The 21185-nt window shown below is 38.6% G+C and overlaps 14 non-coding genes across 14 annotated transcripts; all 14 read right to left on the bottom strand.

Annotated features, from left to right (window-relative positions):
- Window positions 1-1189: 1189 nt before the first annotated feature.
- trnat-cgu (transfer RNA threonine (anticodon CGU)) lies at window positions 1190-1262 on the bottom strand. Its single transcript has one exon. It is a non-coding gene; the product is annotated as a tRNA-Thr (tRNA).
- A 954-nt stretch (window positions 1263-2216) lies between these two features.
- trnat-cgu (transfer RNA threonine (anticodon CGU)) lies at window positions 2217-2289 on the bottom strand. Its single transcript has one exon. It is a non-coding gene; the product is annotated as a tRNA-Thr (tRNA).
- Window positions 2290-9851: 7562 nt separating this feature from the next.
- trnam-cau (transfer RNA methionine (anticodon CAU)) lies at window positions 9852-9924 on the bottom strand. The gene has a single exon. It is a non-coding gene; the product is annotated as a tRNA-Met (tRNA).
- Window positions 9925-10196: 272 nt separating this feature from the next.
- Window positions 10197-10269, bottom strand: trnam-cau (transfer RNA methionine (anticodon CAU)). The gene has a single exon. It is a non-coding gene; the product is annotated as a tRNA-Met (tRNA).
- Window positions 10270-11569: 1300 nt separating this feature from the next.
- On the bottom strand, window positions 11570-11642 carry trnam-cau (transfer RNA methionine (anticodon CAU)). Its single transcript has one exon. It is a non-coding gene; the product is annotated as a tRNA-Met (tRNA).
- Window positions 11643-12618: 976 nt separating this feature from the next.
- On the bottom strand, window positions 12619-12691 carry trnam-cau (transfer RNA methionine (anticodon CAU)). Its single transcript has one exon. It is a non-coding gene; the product is annotated as a tRNA-Met (tRNA).
- A 1318-nt stretch (window positions 12692-14009) lies between these two features.
- Window positions 14010-14082, bottom strand: trnam-cau (transfer RNA methionine (anticodon CAU)). The gene has a single exon. It is a non-coding gene; the product is annotated as a tRNA-Met (tRNA).
- A 272-nt stretch (window positions 14083-14354) lies between these two features.
- On the bottom strand, window positions 14355-14427 carry trnam-cau (transfer RNA methionine (anticodon CAU)). The gene has a single exon. It is a non-coding gene; the product is annotated as a tRNA-Met (tRNA).
- Window positions 14428-15403: 976 nt separating this feature from the next.
- trnam-cau (transfer RNA methionine (anticodon CAU)) lies at window positions 15404-15476 on the bottom strand. The gene has a single exon. It is a non-coding gene; the product is annotated as a tRNA-Met (tRNA).
- A 1318-nt stretch (window positions 15477-16794) lies between these two features.
- On the bottom strand, window positions 16795-16867 carry trnam-cau (transfer RNA methionine (anticodon CAU)). The gene has a single exon. It is a non-coding gene; the product is annotated as a tRNA-Met (tRNA).
- Window positions 16868-18187: 1320 nt separating this feature from the next.
- Window positions 18188-18260, bottom strand: trnam-cau (transfer RNA methionine (anticodon CAU)). Its single transcript has one exon. It is a non-coding gene; the product is annotated as a tRNA-Met (tRNA).
- A 976-nt stretch (window positions 18261-19236) lies between these two features.
- Window positions 19237-19309, bottom strand: trnam-cau (transfer RNA methionine (anticodon CAU)). The gene has a single exon. It is a non-coding gene; the product is annotated as a tRNA-Met (tRNA).
- A 1295-nt stretch (window positions 19310-20604) lies between these two features.
- Window positions 20605-20677, bottom strand: trnam-cau (transfer RNA methionine (anticodon CAU)). The gene has a single exon. It is a non-coding gene; the product is annotated as a tRNA-Met (tRNA).
- A 272-nt stretch (window positions 20678-20949) lies between these two features.
- On the bottom strand, window positions 20950-21022 carry trnam-cau (transfer RNA methionine (anticodon CAU)). The gene has a single exon. It is a non-coding gene; the product is annotated as a tRNA-Met (tRNA).
- Window positions 21023-21185: the final 163 nt, after the last annotated feature.

Raw genomic sequence — 21185 nt, 5'->3', positions numbered from 1 at the left:
ACCTGAGAAAAAAACTATGATTTCATTCTAAAGTAAAACAATTTGATATCGACCTTAAGATGTGGTTTCCACCGTGACAAAAGTATGTATTGTCTGAAAGTCCAAAAGCACTGAGAATTAATTTTCACCTTCAGACAACACTGTCTTTTTATAAGCTTTGCTGACCCGTGTGAGGATCGAACTCACGACCTTCAGATTATGAGAATGACGCGCTGCCTGCTGCGCCAACGAGGCACTTCTAAACATTAAGCGTAAAGAAAAAATATCGATAACGACTTTCACTTTTTGACAGTGACGTTGTAAGCACCGTGCCAAAATGTATGGTCTGAAAAACCACAACACCTGAGAAAAAAACAATGATTTCATTCTAAAGTAAAAAATATAGATATCGACCTTAAGATGTGGTATCCACTGTGACAAAAGTATGTATTGTCTGGAAGTCCAAAACCAATTAGAATTAATATTCACTTCATCTTCAGACAACACTTTCTTATTAAAAGCTTTGCTGCCCCATGTGAGGATCGAACTCACGACCTTCAGATTATGAGACTGACGCGCTACCTAATGCGCTAACGAGACATTTAGTCAACAAATCGAAAGAAAAAATTATCAATACCGACCTTCACTTTTTGACAGTGACGTTGAAAGCACCGTGCCAAAATGTATGGTCTGAAAAACCACAACACCTGAGAAAAAAACTATGATTTCATTCTAAAGTAAAACAATTTGATATCGACCTTAAGATGTGGTTTCCACCGTGACAAAAGTATGTATTGTCTGAAAGTCCAAAACATCTGAGAATTAATTTTCACTTCATCTTCCGTGAACACTTTCTTTTTAAAATCTTTGCTGCCCCGTGTGAGAATCGAACTCGCGACCTTCAGATTATGAGACTGACGCGCTACCTACTGCGCTAACGAAGCACATTTAATCAACAAATCGAAAGAAATAATTATCGATACCGACCTTCACTTTTTGACAGTGACGTTGTAAGCACCGTGCCAAAATGTATGGTCTGAAAAACCACAACACCTGAGAAAAAAACTATGATTTCATTCTAAAGTAAAACAATTTGATATCGACCTTAAGATGTGGTTTCCACCGTGACAAAAGTATGTATTGTCTGAAAGTCCAAAACCACTGAGAATTAATTTTCACCATCAGACAACAGTCTTTTTATAAGCTTTGCTGCCCCGTGTGAGGATCGAACTCACGACCTTCAAATTACGAGACTGACGCGCTGCCTGCTGCACCAACGAGGAACATTAAATCCTTAAGTGTAAGAAAAAATATCGATACCGACCTTCAGATTTTGACACCTACGTTGTAAGCACCGTGCCAAAATGTATGGTCTGAAAGTCCACAACACCTGAGAAAAAAACTATGATTTCATTCGAAAGTAAGAAATATAGATATCGACCTTAAGATGTGGTATCCACTGTGACAAAAGTATGTATTGTCTGGAAGTCCAAAACCAATTAGAATTAATATTCACTTCATCTTCAGACAACACTTTCTTATTAAAAGCTTTGCTGCCCCATGTGAGGATCGAACTCACGACCTTCAGATTATGAGACTGACGCGCTACCTAATGCGCTAACGAGACATTTAGTCAACAAATCGAAAGAAAAAATTATCAATACCGACCTTCACTTTTTGACAGTGACGTTGAAAGCACCGTGCCAAAATGTATGGTCTGAAAAACCACAACACCTGAGAAAAAAACTATGATTTCATTCTAAAGTAAAACAATTTGATATCGACCTTAAGATGTGGTTTCCACCGTGACAAAAGTATGTATTGTCTGAAAGTCCAAAACATCTGAGAATTAATTTTCACTTCATCTTCCGTGAACACTTTCTTTTTAAAATCTTTGCTGCCCCGTGTGAGAATCGAACTCGCGACCTTCAGATTATGAGACTGACGCGCTACCTACTGCGCTAACGAAGCACATTTAATCAACAAATCGAAAGAAATAATTATCGATACCGACCTTCACTTTTTGACAGTGACGTTGTAAGCACCGTGCCAAAATGTATGGTCTGAAAAACCACAACACCTGAGAAAAAAACTATGATTTCATTCTAAAGTAAAACAATTTGATATCGACCTTAAGATGTGGTTTCCACCGTGACAAAAGTATGTATTGTCTGAAAGTCCAAAACCACTGAGAATTAATTTTCACCATCAGACAACAGTCTTTTTATAAGCTTTGCTGCCCCGTGTGAGGATCGAACTCACGACCTTCAAATTACGAGACTGACGCGCTGCCTGCTGCACCAACGAGGAACATTAAATCCTTAAGTGTAAGAAAAAATATCGATACCGACCTTCAGATTTTGACACCTACGTTGTAAGCACCGTGCCAAAATGTATGGTCTGAAAGTCCACAACACCTGAGAAAAAAACTATGATTTCATTCGAAAGTAAGAAATATAGATATCGACCTTAAGATGTGGTATCCACCGAAACAAAAGTATGTATTGTCTGAAAGTCCAAAACATCTGAGAATTAATTGTCACTTATTCTTCAGACAACACTTTCTTTTTAAAATCTTTGCTGCCCCGTGTGAGGATCTAACTCACGACCTTCAGATTATGAGACTGACGCGCTGCCTGCTGCACCAACCAGGCACATTAAAGCGTTAAGTGTAAGAAAAAATATCGATACCGACCTTCAGATTTTGACAGTGACGTTGTAAGCACCGTGCCAAAATGTATGGTCTGAAAGTCCACAACACCTAAGAAAAAAACAATGATTTCATTCTAAAGTAAAAAATATAGATATCGATACCGACCTTGAGATTTTACAGTGACGTTGTAAGCACCGTGACAAAAGTATGTATCGTCTGAACGTCCAATAGAACTGAGAATTCATTTTCACTTCATCTTCAGAAAACACTGTCTTTTTAAGAGCTTTGCTGCCCCGTGTGAGGATCAAACTCACGATCTTCAGATTATGAGAGTGACGCGCTGCCTGCTGCGCCAACGAGGCACTTCTAAACATTAAGCGTAAAGAAAAAATATCGATAACGACCTTCAGATTTTGACAGTGACGTTGTAAGCACCGTGCCAAAATGTATGGTCTGAAAGTCCACATCACCTGAGAAAAAAACTATGATTTCATTCTAAAGTAAAAAATATAGATATCGACCTTAAGATGTGGTATCCACTGTGACAAAAGTATGTATTGTCTGAAAGTCCAAAACCACTGAGAATTAATTTTCACTTCATCTTCGGACATTGTCTTTTAAAAACTTTGCAGCCCCGTGTGAGGATCGAACTCACGACCTTCAGATTATGAGACTGACGCGCTACCTACTGCGCTAACAAAGAACATCTAATCAACAAATCGAAAGAAAAAAATATCGATACCGACCTTCACTTTTTGACAGTGACGTTGTAAGCACCGTGCCAAAATGTATGGTCTGAAAAACCACAACACCTGAGAAAAAAACAATGATTTCATTCTAAAGTAAAACAATTTGATATCGACCTTATGATGTGGTTTCCACCGTGACAAAAGTATCTATTGTCTGAAAGTCCAAAACCACTAAGAATTAATTTTCACCTTCAGAAAGCCCTGTTTTTTTTAAAGATTTGCTGCCCCGTGTGAGGATCGAACTCACGACCTTCAGATTATGAGAGTGACGCGCTGCCTGCTGCACCAACAAGGCACATTAAATCATTAAGTGTAAGAAAAAATATCGATACCGACCTTCAGATTTTGACAGTGACGTTGTAAGCACCGTGGCAAAATGTATGGTCTGAAAGTCCACAACACCTAAGAAATAAACAATGATTTCATTCTAAAGTAAAAAATATAGATATCGATACCGACCTTCAGATTTTGACAGTGACGTTGTAAGCACCGTGACAAAAGTATTTATCGTCTGAACGTCCAATACCAGTGAGAATTCATTTTCACTTCATCTTCAGAAAACACTTTTTTTTAAAAAGTTTTGCCGCCCCGTGTGAGGATCGAACTCACGATCTTCAGATTATGAGAGTGACGCGCTGCCTGCTGCGCCAACGAGGCACTTCTAAACATTAAGCGTAAAGAAAAAATATCGATAACGACCTTCAGATTTTGACAGTGACGTTGTAAGCACCGTGCCAAAATGTATGGTCTGAAAGTCCACATCACCTGAGAAAAAAACAATGATTTCATTCTAAAGTAAAAAATATAGATATCGACCTTAAGATGTGGTATCGACTGTGACAAAAGTATGTATTGTCTGAAAGTCCAAAACCACTGAGAATTAATTTTCACCTTCAGAAAACACTGTCTTTTTATAAGCTTTGCTGCCCCGTGTGAGGATCGAACTCACGACCTTCAGATTATGAGACTGACGCGCTGCCTGCTGCACCAACGAGGCACATTAAATCATTAAGTGTAAGAAAAAATATCGATACCGACATTCAGATTTTGACAGTGACGTTGTAAGCACCGTGCCAAAATGTATGGTCTGAAAGTCCACATCACCTGAGAAAAAAACTATGATTTCATTCTAAAGTAAAAAATATAGATATCGACCTTAAGATGTGGTATCCACTGTGACAAAAGTATGTATTGTCTGAAAGTCCAAAACCACTGAGAATTAATTTTTCCTTCATTTTCAGACAACACTTTCTTATTAAAAGTTTTGCTGCCCCGTGTGAGGATCGAAGTCGCGACCTTCAGAATATGAGACTGACGCGCTACCTACTGCGCTAACGAAGCACATTTAATCAACAAATCGAAAGAAAAAATTATCGATACCGACCTTCACTTTTTGACAGTGACGTTGTAAGCACCGTGCCAAAATGTATGGTCTGAAAAACCACAACACCTGAGAAAAAAACTATGATTTCATTCTAAAGTAAAACAATTTGTTATCGACCTTAAGATGTGGTTTCCACCGTGACAAAAGTATGTATTGTCTGAAAGTCCAAAACCACTGAGAATTAATTTTCACCATGAGACAACAGTCTTTTTATAAGCTTTGCTGCCCCGTGTGAGGATCGAACTCACGACTTTCAAATTATGAGACTGACCCGCTGCCTGCTGCACCAACAAGGCACATAAAATCGTTAAGTTTAAGAAAAAATATCGATACCGACCTTCAGATTTTGACACTGACGTTGTAAGCACATTGCCAAAATGTATGGTCTGAAAGTCCACAACACCTGAGAAAAAAACTATGATTTCATTCGAAAGTAAGAAATATAGATATCGACCTTAAGATGTGGTATCCACCGAAACAAAAGTATGTATTGTCTGAAAGTCCAAAACATCTGAGAATTAATTGTCACTTATTCTTCAGAGAACACTTTCTTTTTAAAATCTTTGCTGCCCCGTGTGAGGATCTAACTCACGACCTTCAGATTATGAGACTGACGCGCTGCCTGCTGCACCAACGAGGCACATTAAAACATTAAGTGTAAGAAAAAATATCGATACCGACCTTCAGATTTTGACAGTGACGTTGTAAGCACCGTGCCAAAATGTATGGTCTGAAAGTCCACAACACCTAAGAAAAAAACAATGATTTCATTCTAAAGTAAAAAATATAGATATCGATAACGACCTTCAGATTTTACAGCGACGTTGTAAGCACCGTGACAAAAGTATGTATCGTCTGAATGTCCAATACCAGTGAGAATTCATTTTCACTTCATCTTGAGAAAACACATTTTTTTAAAAGCTTTGCTGCCCAGTGTGAGGATCGAACTCACGACCTTCAGATTATGAGACTGACGCGCTGCCTGCTGCGCCAACGAGGCACTTTTAAACATTAAGCGTAAAGAAAAAATATCGATAACGACTTTCACTTTTTGACAGTGACGTTGTAAGCACCGTGCCAAAATGTATGGTCTGAAAGTCCACATCACCTGAGAAAAAAACTATGATTTCATTCTAAAGTAAAACAATTTGATATCGACCTTATGATGTGGTTTCCACCGTGACAAAAGTATCTATTGTCTGAAAGTCCAAAACCACTAAGAATTAATTTTCACCTTCAGAAAGCCCTGTTTTTTTTAAAGATTTGCTGCCCCGTGTGAGGATCGAACTCACGACCTTCAGATTATGAGAGTGACGCGCTGCCTGCTGCACCAACAAGGCACATTAAATCATTAAGTGTAAGAAAAAATATCGATACCGACCTTCAGATTTTGACAGTGACGTTGTAAGCACCGTGGCAAAATGTATGGTCTGAAAGTCCACAACACCTAAGAAATAAACAATGATTTCATTCTAAAGTAAAAAATATAGATATCGATACCGACCTTCAGATTTTGACAGTGACGTTGTAAGCACCGTGACAAAAGTATGTATCGTCTGAACGTCCAATACCAGTGAGAATTCATTTTCACTTCATCTTCAGAAAACACTTTTTTTAAAAAAGTTTTGCTGCCCCGTGTGAGGATCGAACTCACGATCTTCAGATTATGAGAGTGACGCGCTGCCTGCTGCGCCAACGAGGCAATTCTAAACATTAAGCGTAAAGAAAAAATATCGATAACGACCTTCAGATTTTGACAGTGACGTTGTAAGCACCGTGCCAAAATGTATGGTCTGAAAGTCCACATCACCTGAGAAAAAAACAATGATTTCATTCTAAAGTAAAAAATATAGATATCGACCTTAAGATGTGGTATCGACTGTGACAAAAGTATGTATTGTCTGAAAGTCCAAAACCACTGAGAATTAATTTTCACCTTCAGAAAACACTGTCTTTTTATAAGCTTTGCTGCCCCGTGTGAGGATCGATCTCACGAGCTTCAGATTATGAGACTGACGCGCTGCCTGCTGCACCAACGAGGCACATTAAATCATTAAGTGTAAGAAAAAATATCGATACCGACATTCAGATTTTGACAGTGACGTTGTAAGCACCGTGCCAAAATGTATGGTCTGAAAGTCCACATCACCTGAGAAAAAAACTATGATTTCATTCTAAAGTAAAAAATATAGATATCGACCTTAAGATGTGGTATCCACTGTGACAAAAGTATGTATTGTCTGAAAGTCCAAAACCACTGAGAATTAATTTTTCCTTCATTTTCAGACAACACTTTCTTATTAAAAGTTTTGCTGCCCCGTGTGAGGATCGAAGTCGCGACCTTCAGAATATGAGACTGACGCGCTACCTACTGCGCTAACGAAGCACATTTAATCAACAAATCGAAAGAAAAAATTATCGATACCGACCTTCACTTTTTGACAGTGACGTTGTAAGCACCGTGCCAAAATGTATGGTCTGAAAAACCACAACACCTGAGAAAAAAACTATGATTTCATTCTAAAGTAAAACAATTTGTTATCGACCTTAAGATGTGGTTTCCACCGTGACAAAAGTATGTATTGTCTGAAAGTCCAAAACCACTGAGAATTAATTTTCACCATGAGACAACAGTCTTTTTATAAGCTTTGCTGCCCCGTGTGAGGATCGAACTCACGACTTTCAAATTATGAGACTGACCCGCTGCCTGCTGCACCAACAAGGCACATAAAATCGTTAAGTGTAAGAAAAAATATCGATACCGACCTTCAGATTTTGACACTGACGTTGTAAGCACCGTGCCAAAATGTATGGTCTGAAAGTCCACAACACCTGAGAAAAAAACTATGATTTCATTCGAAAGTAAGAAATATAGATATCGACCTTAAGATGTGGTATCCACCGAAACAAAAGTATGTATTGTCTGAAAGTCCAAAACATCTGAGAATTAATTGTCACTTATTCTTCAGAGAACACTTTCTTTTTAAAATCTTTGCTGCCCCGTGTGAGGATCTAACTCACGACCTTCAGATTATGAGACTGACGCGCTGCCTGCTGCACCAACGAGGCACATTAAAACATTAAGTGTAAGAAAAAATATCGATACCGACCTTCAGATTTTGACAGTGACGTTGTAAGCACCGTGCCAAAATGTATGGTCTGAAAGTCCACAACACCTAAGAAAAAAACAATGATTTCATTCTAAAGTAAAAAATATAGATATCGATAACGACCTTCAGATTTTACAGCGACGTTGTAAGCACCGTGACAAAAGTATGTATCGTCTGAATGTCCAATACCAGTGAGAATTCATTTTCACTTCATCTTGAGAAAACACATTTTTTTAAAAGCTTTGCTGCCCAGTGTGAGGATCGAACTCACGACCTTCAGATTATGAGACTGACGCGCTGCCTGCTGCGCCAACGAGGCACTTTTAAACATTAAGCGTAAAGAAAAAATATCGATAACGACTTTCACTTTTTGACAGTGACGTTGTAAGCACCGTGCCAAAATGTATGGTCTGAAAGTCCACATCACCTGAGAAAAAAACTATGATTTCATTCTAAAGTAAAAAATATAGATATCGACCTTAAGATGTGGTATCCACTGTGACAAAAGTATGTATTGTCTGAAAGTCCAAAACAACTGAGAATTAATTTTCACTTCATCTTCGGACAACACTGTCTTTTTAAAAGCTTTGCTGCCCCGTGTGAGGATCGAACTCACGACCTTCAGATTATGAGACTGACGCACTACCTACTGCGCTAACGAAGCAGATTTAATCAACAAATCGAAAGAAAAAAATATCGATACCGACCTTCACTTTTTGACAGTGACATTGTAAGCACCGTGCCAAAATGTATGGTCTGAAAAACCACAACACCTGAGAAAAAAACAATGATTTCATTCTAAAGTAAAACAATTTGATATCGACCTTAAGATTAAGTTTCCACCGTGACAAAAGTATGTATTGTCTGAAAGTCCAAAACCAGTGAGAATTAATTTTCACCTTCAGACAACACTGTCTTTCTATAAGCTTTGCTGCCCCGTGTGAGGATCGAACTCACAACCTTCAGATTATGAGACTGACGCACTGCCTGCTACGCCAACGAGGCACGTTTAAACATTGAGCGTAAAGAAAAAATATCGATAACGACCTTCAGATTTTGACAGTGACGTTGTAAGCACCGTGCCAAAATGTATGGTCTGAAAAACCACAACACCTGAGAAAAAAACTATGATTTCATTCTAAAGTAAAACAATTTGATATCGACCTTAAGATGTGGTTTCCACCGTGACAAAAGTATGTATTGTCTGAAAGTCCAAAACCACTGAGAATTAATTTTCACCTTCAGACAACACTGTCTTCCTATAAGCTTTGCTGCCCCTTGTGAGGATCGAACTCACGACCTTCAGATTATGAGACTGACGCGCTACCTACTGCGCTAACGAAGCAGATTTAATCAACAAATCGAAAGAAAAAAATATCGATACCGACCTTCACTTTTTGACAGTGACGTTGTAAGCACCGTGCCAAAATGTATGGTCTGAAAAACCACAACACCTGAGAAAAAAACTATGATTTCATTCTAAAGTAAAACAATTTGATATCGACCTTAAGATGTGGTTTCCACCGTGACAAAAGTATGTATTGTCTGAAAGTCCAAAACCAGAGAGAATTAATTTTCACCTTCAGACAACACTGTCTTTCTATAAGCTTTGCTGCCCCGTGTGAGGATGGAACTCACGACCTTCAGATTATGAGACTGACGCACTGCCTGCTGCGCCAACGAGGCACTTTTAAACATTGAGCGTAAAGAAAAAATATCGATAACGACCTTCAGATTTTGACAGTGACGTTGTAAGCACCGTGCCAAAATGTATGGTCTGAAAGTCCACATCACCTGAGAAAAAAACAATGATTTCATTCTAAAGTAAAAAATATAGATATGGATTCCGACCTTCAGATTTTGACAGTGACGTTGTAAGCACCGTGACAAAAGTATGTATCGTCTGAACGTCCAATACCACTGAGAATTAATTTTCACTTCATCTTCAGAAAACACTGTTTTTTTGAAAGCTTTGCTGCCCCGTGTGAGGATCGAACTCACGACCTTCAGATTATGAGACTGACGCGCTGCCTGCTGCGCCAACGAGGCACGTTTAAACATTAAGCGTAAAGAAAAAATATCGATAACGACTTTCACTTTTTGACAGTGACGTTGTAAGCACCGTGCCAAAATGTATGGTCTGAAAAACCACAACACCTGAGAAAAAAACAATGATTTCATTCTAAAGTAAAAAATATAGATATCGACCTTAAGATGTGGTATCCACTGTGACAAAAGTATGTATTGTCTGGAAGTCCAAAACCACTGAGAATTAATTTTCACTTCATCTTCAGAGAACACTTTCTTATTAAAAGCTTTGCTGCCCTGTGTGAGGATCGAACTCACGACCTTCAGATTATGAGACTGACGCGCTACCTACTGCGCTAACGAGGCACATCTAATCAACAAATCGAAAGAAAAAATTATCAATACCGACCTTCACTTTTTGACAGTGACGTTGTAAGCACCGTGCTAAAATGTATGGTCTGAAAAACCACAACACCTGAGAAAAAAACAATGATTTCATTCTAAAGTAAAACAATTTGATATCGACCTTAAGATGTGGTTTCCACCGTGACAAAAGTATGTATTGTCTGAAAGTCCAAAACCACTGAGAATTAATTTTCACCTTCAGACAACACTGTCTTTTTATAAGGTTTGCTGCCCCGTGTGAGGATCGAACTCACAACCTTCAGCTTATGAGACTGACGCGCTACCTACTTCGCTAACGAAGCACATTTAATCAACAAATCGAAAGAAAAAATTAGCGATACCGACCTTCACTTTTTGACAGTGACGTTGTAAGCACCGTGCCAAAATGTATGGTCTGAAAGTCCACAATACCTGAGAAAAAAACTATTATTTCATTCTAAAGTAAAAAATATAGATATCGACCTTAAGATGTGGTATCCACCGTGACAAAAGTATGTATTGTCTGAAAGTCCAAAACATCTGAGAATTAATTTTCACTTCATCTTCAGAGAACACTTTCTTTTTAAAATCTTTGCTGCCCCATGTGAGGATCGAACACGCGATCTTCAGATTATGAGACTGACGCGCTACCTACTGCGCTAACGAAGCACATTTAATAAACAAATCGAAAGAAAAAAATATCGATACCGACCTTCACTTTTTGACAGTGACGTTGTAAGCACCGTGCCAAAAGGTATGGTCTGAAAAACCACAACACCTGAGAAAAAAACAATGATTTCATTCTAAAGTAAAACAATTTGATATCGACCTTAAGATGTGGTTTCCACCGTGACAAAAGTATGTATTGTCTGAAAGTCCAAAACCAGTGAGAATTAATTTTCACCTTCAGACAACACTGTCTTTCTATAAGCTTTGCTGCCCCGTGTGAGGATGGAACTCACGACCTTCAGATTATGAGACTGACGCACTGCCTGCTGCGCCAACGAGGCACTTTTAAACATTGAGCGTAAAGAAAACATATCGATAACGACCTTCAGATTTTGACAGTGACGTTGTAAGCACCGTGCCAAAATGTATGGTCTGAAAAACCACAACACCTGAGAAAAAAACAATGATTTCATTCTAAAGTAAAAAATATAGATATCGACCTTAAGATGTGGTATCCACTGTGACAAAAGTATGTATTGTCTGGAAGTCCAAAACCACTGAGAATTAATTTTCACTTCATCTTCAGACAACACTTTCTTATTAACAGCATTGCTGCCCCGTGTGAGGATCGAACTCACGACCTTCAGATTATGAGACTGAGGCGCTACCTACTGTGCTAACGAGGCACACCTAATCAACAATTCGAAAGAAAAAATTATCAATACCGACCTTCACTTTTTGACAGTGACGTTGTAAGCACCGTGCCAAAAGGTATGGTCTGAAAAACCACAACACCTGAGAAAAAAACAATGATTTCATTCTAAAGTAAAACAATTTGATATCGACCTTAAGATTAAGTTTCCACCGTGACAAAAGTATGTATTGTCTGAAAGTCCAAAACCAGTGAGAATTAATTTTCACCTTCAGACAACACTGTCTCTCTATAAGCTTTGCTGCCCCGTGTGAGGATCGAACTCACAACCTTCAGATTATGAGACTGACGCACTGCCTGCTGCGCCAACGAGGCACGTTTAAACATTGAGCGTAAAGAAAAAATATCGATAACGACCTTCAGATTTTGACAGTGACGTTGTAAGCACCGTGCCAAAATGTATGGTCTGAAAGTCCACATCACCTGAGAAAAAAACAATGATTTCATTCTAAAGTAAAAAATATAGATATGGATTCCGACCTTCAGATTTTGACAGTGACGTTGTAAGCACCGTGACAAAAGTATGTATCGTCTGAACGTCCAATACCACTGAGAATTAATTTTCACTTCATCTTCAGAAAACACTGTTTTTTTAAAAGCTTTGCTGCCCCGTGTGAGGATCGAACTCACGACCTTCAGATTATGAGACTGACGCCCTGCCTGCTGCGCCAACGAGGCACTTTTAAACATTAAGCGTAAAGAAAAAATATCGATAACGACTTTCACTTTTTGACAGTGACGTTGTAAGCACCGTGCCAAAATGTATGGTCTGAAAAACCACAACACCTGAGAAAAAAACAATGATTTCATTCTAAAGTAAAAAATATAGATATCGACCTTAAGATGTGGTATCCACTGTGACAAAAGTATGTATTGTCTGGAAGTCCAAAACCACTGAGAATTAATTTTCACTTCATCTTCAGACAACACTTTCTTATTAAAAGCTTTGCTGCCCTGTGTGAGGATCGAACTCACGACCTTCAGATTATGAGACTGACGCGCTACCTACTGCGCTAACGAGGCACATCTAATCAACAAATCGAAAGAAAAAATTATCAATACCGACCTTCACTTTTTGACAGAGACGTTGTAAGCACCGTGCTAAAATGTATGGTCTGAAAAACCACAACACCTGAGAAAAAAACAATGATTTCATTCTAAAGTAAAACAATTTGATATCGACCTTAAGATGTGGTTTCCACCGTGACAAAAGTATGTATTGTCTGAAAGTCCAAAACCACTGAGAATTAATTTTCACCTTCAGACAACACTGTGTTTTTATAAGGTTTGCTGCCCCGTGTGAGGATCGAACTCACAACCTTCAGCTTATGAGACTGACGCGCTACCTACTTCGCTAACGAAGCACATTTAATCAACAAATCGAAAGAAAAAATTAGCGATACCGACCTTCACTTTTTGACAGTGACGTTGTAAGCACCGTGCCAAAATGTATGGTCTGAAAGTCCACAATACCTGAGAAAAAAACTATTATTTCATTCTAAAGTAAAAAATATAGATATCGACCTTAAGATGTGGTATCCACCGTGACAAAAGTATGTATTGTCTGAAAGTCCAAAACATCTGAGAATTAATTTTCACTTCATCTTCAGAGAACACTTTCTTTTTAAAATCTTTGCTGCCCCATGTGAGGATCGAACACGCGATCTTCAGATTATGAGACTGACGCGCTACCTACTGCGCTAACGAAGCACATTTAATAAAAAAATCGAAAGAAAAAAATATCGATACCGACCTTCACTTTTTGACAGTGACGTTGTAAGCACCGTGCCAAAAGGTATGGTCTGAAAAACCACAACACCTGAGAAAAAAACAATGATTTCATTCTAAAGTAAAACAATTTGATATCGACCTTAAGATGTGGTTTCCACCGTGACAAAAGTATGTATTGTCTGAAAGTCCAAAACCAGTGAGAATTAATTTTCACCTTCAGACAACACTCTCTTTCTATAAGCTTTGCTGCCCCGTGTGAGGATGGAACTCACGACCTTCAGATTATGAGACTGACGCACTGCCTGCTGCGCCAACGAGGCACTTTTAAACATTGAGCGTAAAGAAAACATATCGATAACGACCTTCAGATTTTGACAGTGACGTTGTAAGCACCGTGCCAAAATGTATGGTCTGAAAGTCCACATCACCTGAGAAAAAAACAATGATTTCATTCTAAAGTAAAAAATATAGATATGGATTCCGACCTTCAGATTTTGACAGTGACGTTGTAAGCACCGTGACAAAAGTATGTATCGTCTGAACGTCCAATACCACTGAGAATTAATTTTCACTTCATCTTCAGAAAACAGTGTTTTTTTAAAAGCTTTGCTGCCCCGTGTGAGGATCGAACTCACGACCTTCAGATTATGAGACTGACGCGCTGCCTGCTGCGCCAACGAGGCACGTTTAAACATTAAGCGTAAAGAAAACATATCGATAACGACCTTCAGATTTTGACAGTGACGTTGTAAGCACCGTGCCAAAATGTATGGTCTGAAAAACCACAACACCTGAGAAAAAAACAATGATTTCATTCTAAAGTAAAAAATATAGATATCGACCTTAAGATGTGGTATCCACTGTGACAAAAGTATGTATTGTCTGGAAGTCCAAAACCACTGAGAATTAATTTTCACTTCATCTTCAGACAACACTTTCTTATTAACAGCATTGCTGCCCCGTGTGAGGATCGAACTCACGACCTTCAGATTATGAGACTGAGGCGCTACCTACTGTGCTAACGAGGCACACCTAATCAACAATTCGAAAGAAAAAATTATCAATACCGACCTTCACTTTTTGACAGTGACGTTGTAAGCACCGTGCCAAAAGGTATGGTCTGAAAAACCACAACACCTGAGAAAAAAACAATGATTTCATTCTAAAGTAAAACAATTTGATATCGACCTTAAGATTAAGTTTCCACCGTGACAAAAGTATGTATTGTCTGAAAGTCCAAAACCAGTGAGAATTAATTTTCACCTTCAGACAACACTGTCTTTCTATAAGCTTTGCTGCCCCGTGTGAGGATCGAACTCACAACCTTCAGATTATGAGACTGACGCACTGCCTGCTGCGCCAACGAGGCACGTTTAAACATTGAGCGTAAAGAAAAAATATCGATAACGACCTTCAGATTTTGACAGTGACGTTGTAAGCACCGTGCCAAAATGTATGGTCTGAAAGTCCACATCACCTGAGAAAAAAACAATGATTTCATTCTAAAGTAAAAAATATAGATATGGATTCCGACCTTCAGATTTTGACAGTGACGTTGTAAGCACCGTGACAAAAGTATGTATCGTCTGAACGTCCAATACCACTGAGAATTAATTTTCACTTCATCTTCAGAAAACACTGTTTTTTTAAAAGCTTTGCTGCCCCGTGTGAGGATCGAACTCACGACCTTCAGATTATGAGACTGACGCCCTGCCTGCTGCGCCAACGAGGCACTTTTAAACATTAAGCGTAAAGAAAAAATATCGATAACGACTTTCACTTTTTGACAGTGACGTTGTAAGCACCGTGCCAAAATGTATGGTCTGAAAAACCACAACACCTGAGAAAAAAACAATGATTTCATTCTAAAGTAAAAAATATAGATATCGACCTTAAGATGTGGTATCCACTGTGACAAAAGTATGTATTGTCTGGAAGTCCAAAACCACTGAGAATTAATTTTCACTTCATCTTCAGACAACACTTTCTTATTAAAAGCTTTGCTGCCCTGTGTGAGGATCGAACTCACGACCTTCAGATTATGAGACTGACGCGCTACCTACTGCGCTAACGAGGCACATCTAATCAACAAATCGAAAGAAAAAATTATCAATACCGACCTTCACTTTTTGACAGAGACGTTGTAAGCACCGTGCTAAAATGTATGGTCTGAAAAACCACAACACCTGAGAAAAAAACAATGATTTCATTCTAAAGTAAAACAATTTGATATCGACCTTAAGATGTGGTTTCCACCGTGACAAAAGTATGTATTGTCTGAAAGTCCAAAACCACTGAGAATTAATTTTCACCTTCAGACAACACTGTGTTTTTATAAGGTTTGCTGCCCCGTGTGAGGATCGAACTCACAACCTTCAGCTTATGAGACTGACGCGCTACCTACTTCGCTAACGAAGCACATTTAATCAACAAATCGAAAGAAAAAATTAGCGATACCGACCTTCACTTTTTGACAGTGACGTTGTAAGCACCGTGCCAAAATGTATGGTCTGAAAGTCCACAATACCTGAGAAAAAAACTATTATTTCATTCTAAAGTAAAAAATATAGATATCGACCTTAAGATGTGGTATCCACCGTGACAAAAGTATGTATTGTCTGAAAGTCCAAAACATCTGAGAATTAATTTTCACTTCATCTTCAGAGAACACTTTCTTTTTAAAATCTTTGCTGCCCCATGTGAGGATCGAACACGCGATCTTCAGATTATGAGACTGACGCGCTACCTACTGCGCTAACGAAGCACATTTAATAAAAAAATCGAAAGAAAAAAATATCGATACCGACCTTCACTTTTTGACAGTGACGTTGTAAGCACCGTGCCAAAAGGTATGGTCTGAAAAACCACAACACCTGAGAAAAAAACAATGATTTCATTCTAAAGTAAAACAATTTGATATCGACCTTAAGATGTGGTTTCCACCGTGACAAAAGTATGTATTGTCTGAAAGTCCAAAACCAGTGAGAATTAATTTTCACCTTCAGACAACACTCTCTTTCTATAAGCTTTGCTGCCCCGTGTGAGGATGGAACTCACGACCTTCAGATTATGAGACTGACGCACTGCCTGCTGCGCCAACGAGGCACTTTTAAACATTGAGCGTAAAGAAAACATATCGATAACGACCTTCAGATTTTGACAGTGACGTTGTAAGCACCGTGCCAAAATGTATGGTCTGAAAGTCCACATCACCTGAGAAAAAAACAATGATTTCATTCTAAAGTAAAAAATATAGATATGGATTCCGACCTTCAGATTTTGACAGTGACGTTGTAAGCACCGTGACAAAAGTATGTATCGTCTGAACGTCCAATACCACTGAGAATTAATTTTCACTTCATCTTCAGAAAACAGTGTTTTTTTAAAAGCTTTGCTGCCCCGTGTGAGGATCGAACTCACGACCTTCAGATTATGAGACTGACGCGCTGCCTGCTGCGCCAACGAGGCACGTTTAAACATCAAGCGTAAAGAAAAAATATCGATAACGACTTTCACTTTTTGACAGTGACGTTGTAAGCACCGTGCCAAAATGTATGGTCTGAAAAACCACAACACCTGAGAAAAAAACAATGATTTCATTCTAAAGTAAAAAATATAGATATCGACCTTAAGATGTGGTATCCACTGTGACAAAAGTATGTATTGTCTGGAAGTCCAAAACCACTGAGAATTAATTTTCACTTCATCTTCAGACAACACTTTCTTATTAACAGCATTGCTGCCCCGTGTGAGGATCGAACTCAGGACCTTCAGATTATGAGACTGAGGCGCTACCTACTGTGCTAACGAGGCACATCTAATCAACAATTCGAAAGAAAAAATTATCAATACCGACCTTCACTTTTTGACAGTGACGTTGTAAGCACCGTGCCAAAAGGTATGGTCTGAAAAACCACAACACCTGAGAAAAAACAATGATTTCATTCTAAAGTAAAACAATTTGATATCGACCTTAAGATGTGGTTTCCACCGTGACAAAAGTATGTATTGTCTGAAAGTCCAAAACCAGTGAGAATTAATTTTCACCTTCAGACAACACTGTCTTTCTATAAGCTTTGCTGCCCCGTGTGAGGATCGAACTCACGACCTTCAGATTATGAGACTGACGCACTGCCTGCTGCGCCAACGAGGCACTTTTGTACATTGAGCGTAAAGAAAAAATATCGATAACGACCTTCAGATTTTGACAGTGACGTTGTAAGCACCGTGCCAAAATGTATGGTCTGAAAGTCCACATCACCTGAGAAAAAAACAATGATTTCATTCTAAAGTAAAAAATATAGATATGGATTCCGACCTTCAGATTTTGACAGTGACGTTGTAAGCACCGTGACAAAAGTATCTATCGTCTGAACGTCCAATACCGCTGAGAATTAATTTTCACTTCATCTTCAGAAAACACTGTTTTTTTAAAAGCTTTGCTGCCCCGTGTGAGGATCGAACTCACGACCTTCAGATTATGAGACTGACGCCCTGCCTGCTGCGCCAACGAGGCACTTTTAAACATTAAGCGTAAAGAAAAAATATCGATAACGACTTTCACTTTTTGACAGTGACGTTGTAAGCACCGTGCCAAAATGTATGGTCTGAAAAACCACAACACCTGAGAAAAAAACAATGATTTCATTCTAAAGTAAAAAATATAGATATCGACCTTAAGATGTGGTATCCACTGTGAGAAAAGTATGTATTGTCTGGAAGTCCAAAACCACTGAGAATTTATTTTCACTTCATCTTCAGACAACACTTTCTTATTAACAGCATTGCTGCCCCGTGTGAGGATCGAACTCACGACCTTCAGATTATGAGACTGAGGCGCTACCTACTGCGCTAACGAGGCACATCTAATCAACAATTCGAAAGAGAAAATTATCAATACCGACCTTCACTTTTTGACAGTGACGTTGTAAGCACCGTGCCAAAATGTATGGTCTGAAAGTCCACAATACCTGAGAAAAAAACTATGATTTCATTCTAAAGTAAAAAATATAGATATCGACCTTAAGATGTGGTATCCACCGTGACAAAAGTATGTATTGTCTGAAAGTCCAAAACATCTGAGAATTAATTTTCACTTCATCTTCAGAGAACACTTTCTTTTTAAATCTTTGCTGCCCCATGTGAGGATCGAACACGCGAGCTTCAGATTATGAGACTGACGCGCTACCTACTGCGCTAACGAAGCACATTTAATAAACAAGTCGAAAGAAAAAAATATCGATACCGACCTTCACTTTTTGACAGTGACGTTGTAAGCACCGTGCCAAAATGTATGGTCTGAAAAACCACAACACCTGAGAAAAAAACAATGATTTCATTCTAAAGTAAAACAATTTGATATCGACCTTAAGATGTGGTTTCCACCGTGACAAAAGTATGTATTGTGTGAAAGTCCAAAACCACTGAGAATTAATTTTCACATTCAGACAACACTCTCTTTTTATAAGCTTTGCTGCCCCGTGTGAGGATCGAAAACATGACCTTCAGATTATGAAACTGACGCGGTGCCTGCTGCGCCAACGAGGCACTTTTAATAATTAAGCGTAAAGAAAAAATATCGATAACGACCTTCAGATTTTGACAGTGACGTTGTAAGCACCGTGCCAAAATGTATGGTCTGAAAGTCCACATCACATGAGAAAAAAACAATGATTTCATTCTAAAGGATAAAATATAGATATGGATACCGACCTTCAGATTTTGACAGTGACGTTGTAAGCATCGTGACAAAAGTATGTATCGTCTGAACGTCCAATACCACTGAGAATTAATTTTCACTTCATCTTCAGACAACACTTTCTTATTAAAAGCTTTGCTGCCCCGTGTGAGGATCGAACTCACGACCTTCAGATTATGAGACTGACGCGGTACCTACTGCGCTAACGAGGCACACCTAATCAATAAATCGAAAGAAAAAATTATCAATACCGACCTTCACTTTTTGACAGTGACGTTGTAAGCACCGTGCCAAAATGTATGGTCTGAAAAACCACAACACCTGAGAAAAAAACAATGATTTCATTCTAAAGTAAAACAATTTGATATCGACCTTAAGATGTGGTTTCCACCGTGACAAAAGTATGTATTGTCTGAATGTCCAAAACCACTGAGAATTAATTTTCACCTTTACACAACACTGTCTTTTTATAAGGTTTGCTGCCTCGTGTGAGGATCGAACTCACAACCTTCAGCTTATGAGACTGGCGCGCTACCTACCTCGCTAACGAAGGACATTTAATCAACAAATCGAAAGAAAAAATTTGCGATACCGACCATCACTTTTTGACAGTGACGTTGTAAGCACCGTGCCAAAATGTATGGTCTGAAAGTCCACAATACCTGAGAAAAAAACTATGATTTCATTCTAAAGTAAAAAATATAGATATATACCTTAAGATGTGGTATCCACCGTGACAAAAGTATGTATTGTCTGGAAGTCCAAAACCACTGAGAATTAATTTTCACTTCATCTTCAGACAACACTTTCTTATTAACAGCATTGCTGCCCCGTGTGAGGATCGAACTCACGACCTTCAGAATATGAGACTGAGGCGCTACCTACTGTGCTAACGAGGCACATCTAATCAACAATTCGAAAGAAAAAATTATCAATACCAACCTTCACTTTTTGACAGTGACGTTGTAAGCACCGTGCCAAAAGGTATGGTCTGAAAAACCACAACACCTGAGAAAAAAACAATGATTTCATTCTAAAGTAAAACAATTTGATATCGACCTTAAGATGTGGTTTCCACCGTGACAAAAGTATGTATTGTCTGAAAGTCCAAAACCAGTGAGAATTAATTTTCACCTTCAGACAACACTGTCTTTCTATAAGCTTTGCTGCCCCGTGTGAGGATCGAACTCACGACCTTCAGATTATGAGACTGACGCACTGCCTGCTGCGCCAACGAGGCACTTTTGAACACTGAGCGTAAAGAAAAAATATCGATAACGACCTTCAGATTTTGACAGTGACGTTGTAAGCACCGTGCCAAAATGTATGGTCTGAAAGTCCACAACACCTGAGAAAAAAAATATGATTTCATTCTAAAGTAAAACAATTTGATATCGACCTTAAGATGTGGTTTCCACCGTGACAAAAGTATGTATTGTCTGAAAGTCCAAAACCACTGAGAATTAATTTTCACCTTCAGACAACACTGTCTTTTTATAACCTTTGCTACCCCGTGTGAGGATCGAACTCACGACCTTCAGATTATGAGACTGACGCGCTGCCTGCTGCGCCAACGAGGCACATTTAAACGTTAAGTGTAAAGAAAAAATATCGATAACGACCTTCAGATTTTGACAGTAACGTTGTAAGCACCGTGCCAAAATGTATGGTCTGAAAGTCCACATCACCTGAGAAAAAAACAATGATTTCATTCTAAAGTAAAAAATATAGATATCGACCTTAAGATGTGGTATCCACTGTGACAAAAGTATATATTGTCTGGAAGTCCAAAACCACTGAGAATTAATTTTCACTTCATCTTCAGACAACACTTTCTTATTAAAAGCTTTGCTGCCCTGTGTGAGGATCGAACTCACGACCTTCAGATTATGAGACTGACGCGCTACCTACTGCGCTAACGAGGCACATCTAATCAACAAATCGAAAGAAAAAATTATCAATACCGACCTTCACTTTTTGACAGTGACGTTGTAAGCACCGTGCCAAAATGTATGGTCTGAAAAACCACAACACCTGAGAAAAAAACAATGATTTCATTCTAAAGTAAAACAATTTGATATCGACCTT

The sequence above is a fragment of the Salmo salar genome, chromosome 02, assembly GCF_965601325.2.
Source record: "Salmo salar chromosome 02, fSalSal1, whole genome shotgun sequence".
In the NCBI taxonomy this organism is placed as follows: domain Eukaryota; kingdom Metazoa; phylum Chordata; class Actinopteri; order Salmoniformes; family Salmonidae; genus Salmo; species Salmo salar.
The sequence above is the reverse complement of the archived record's forward strand: the minus strand, read 5'-3'. Positions and strand labels throughout refer to the sequence as shown.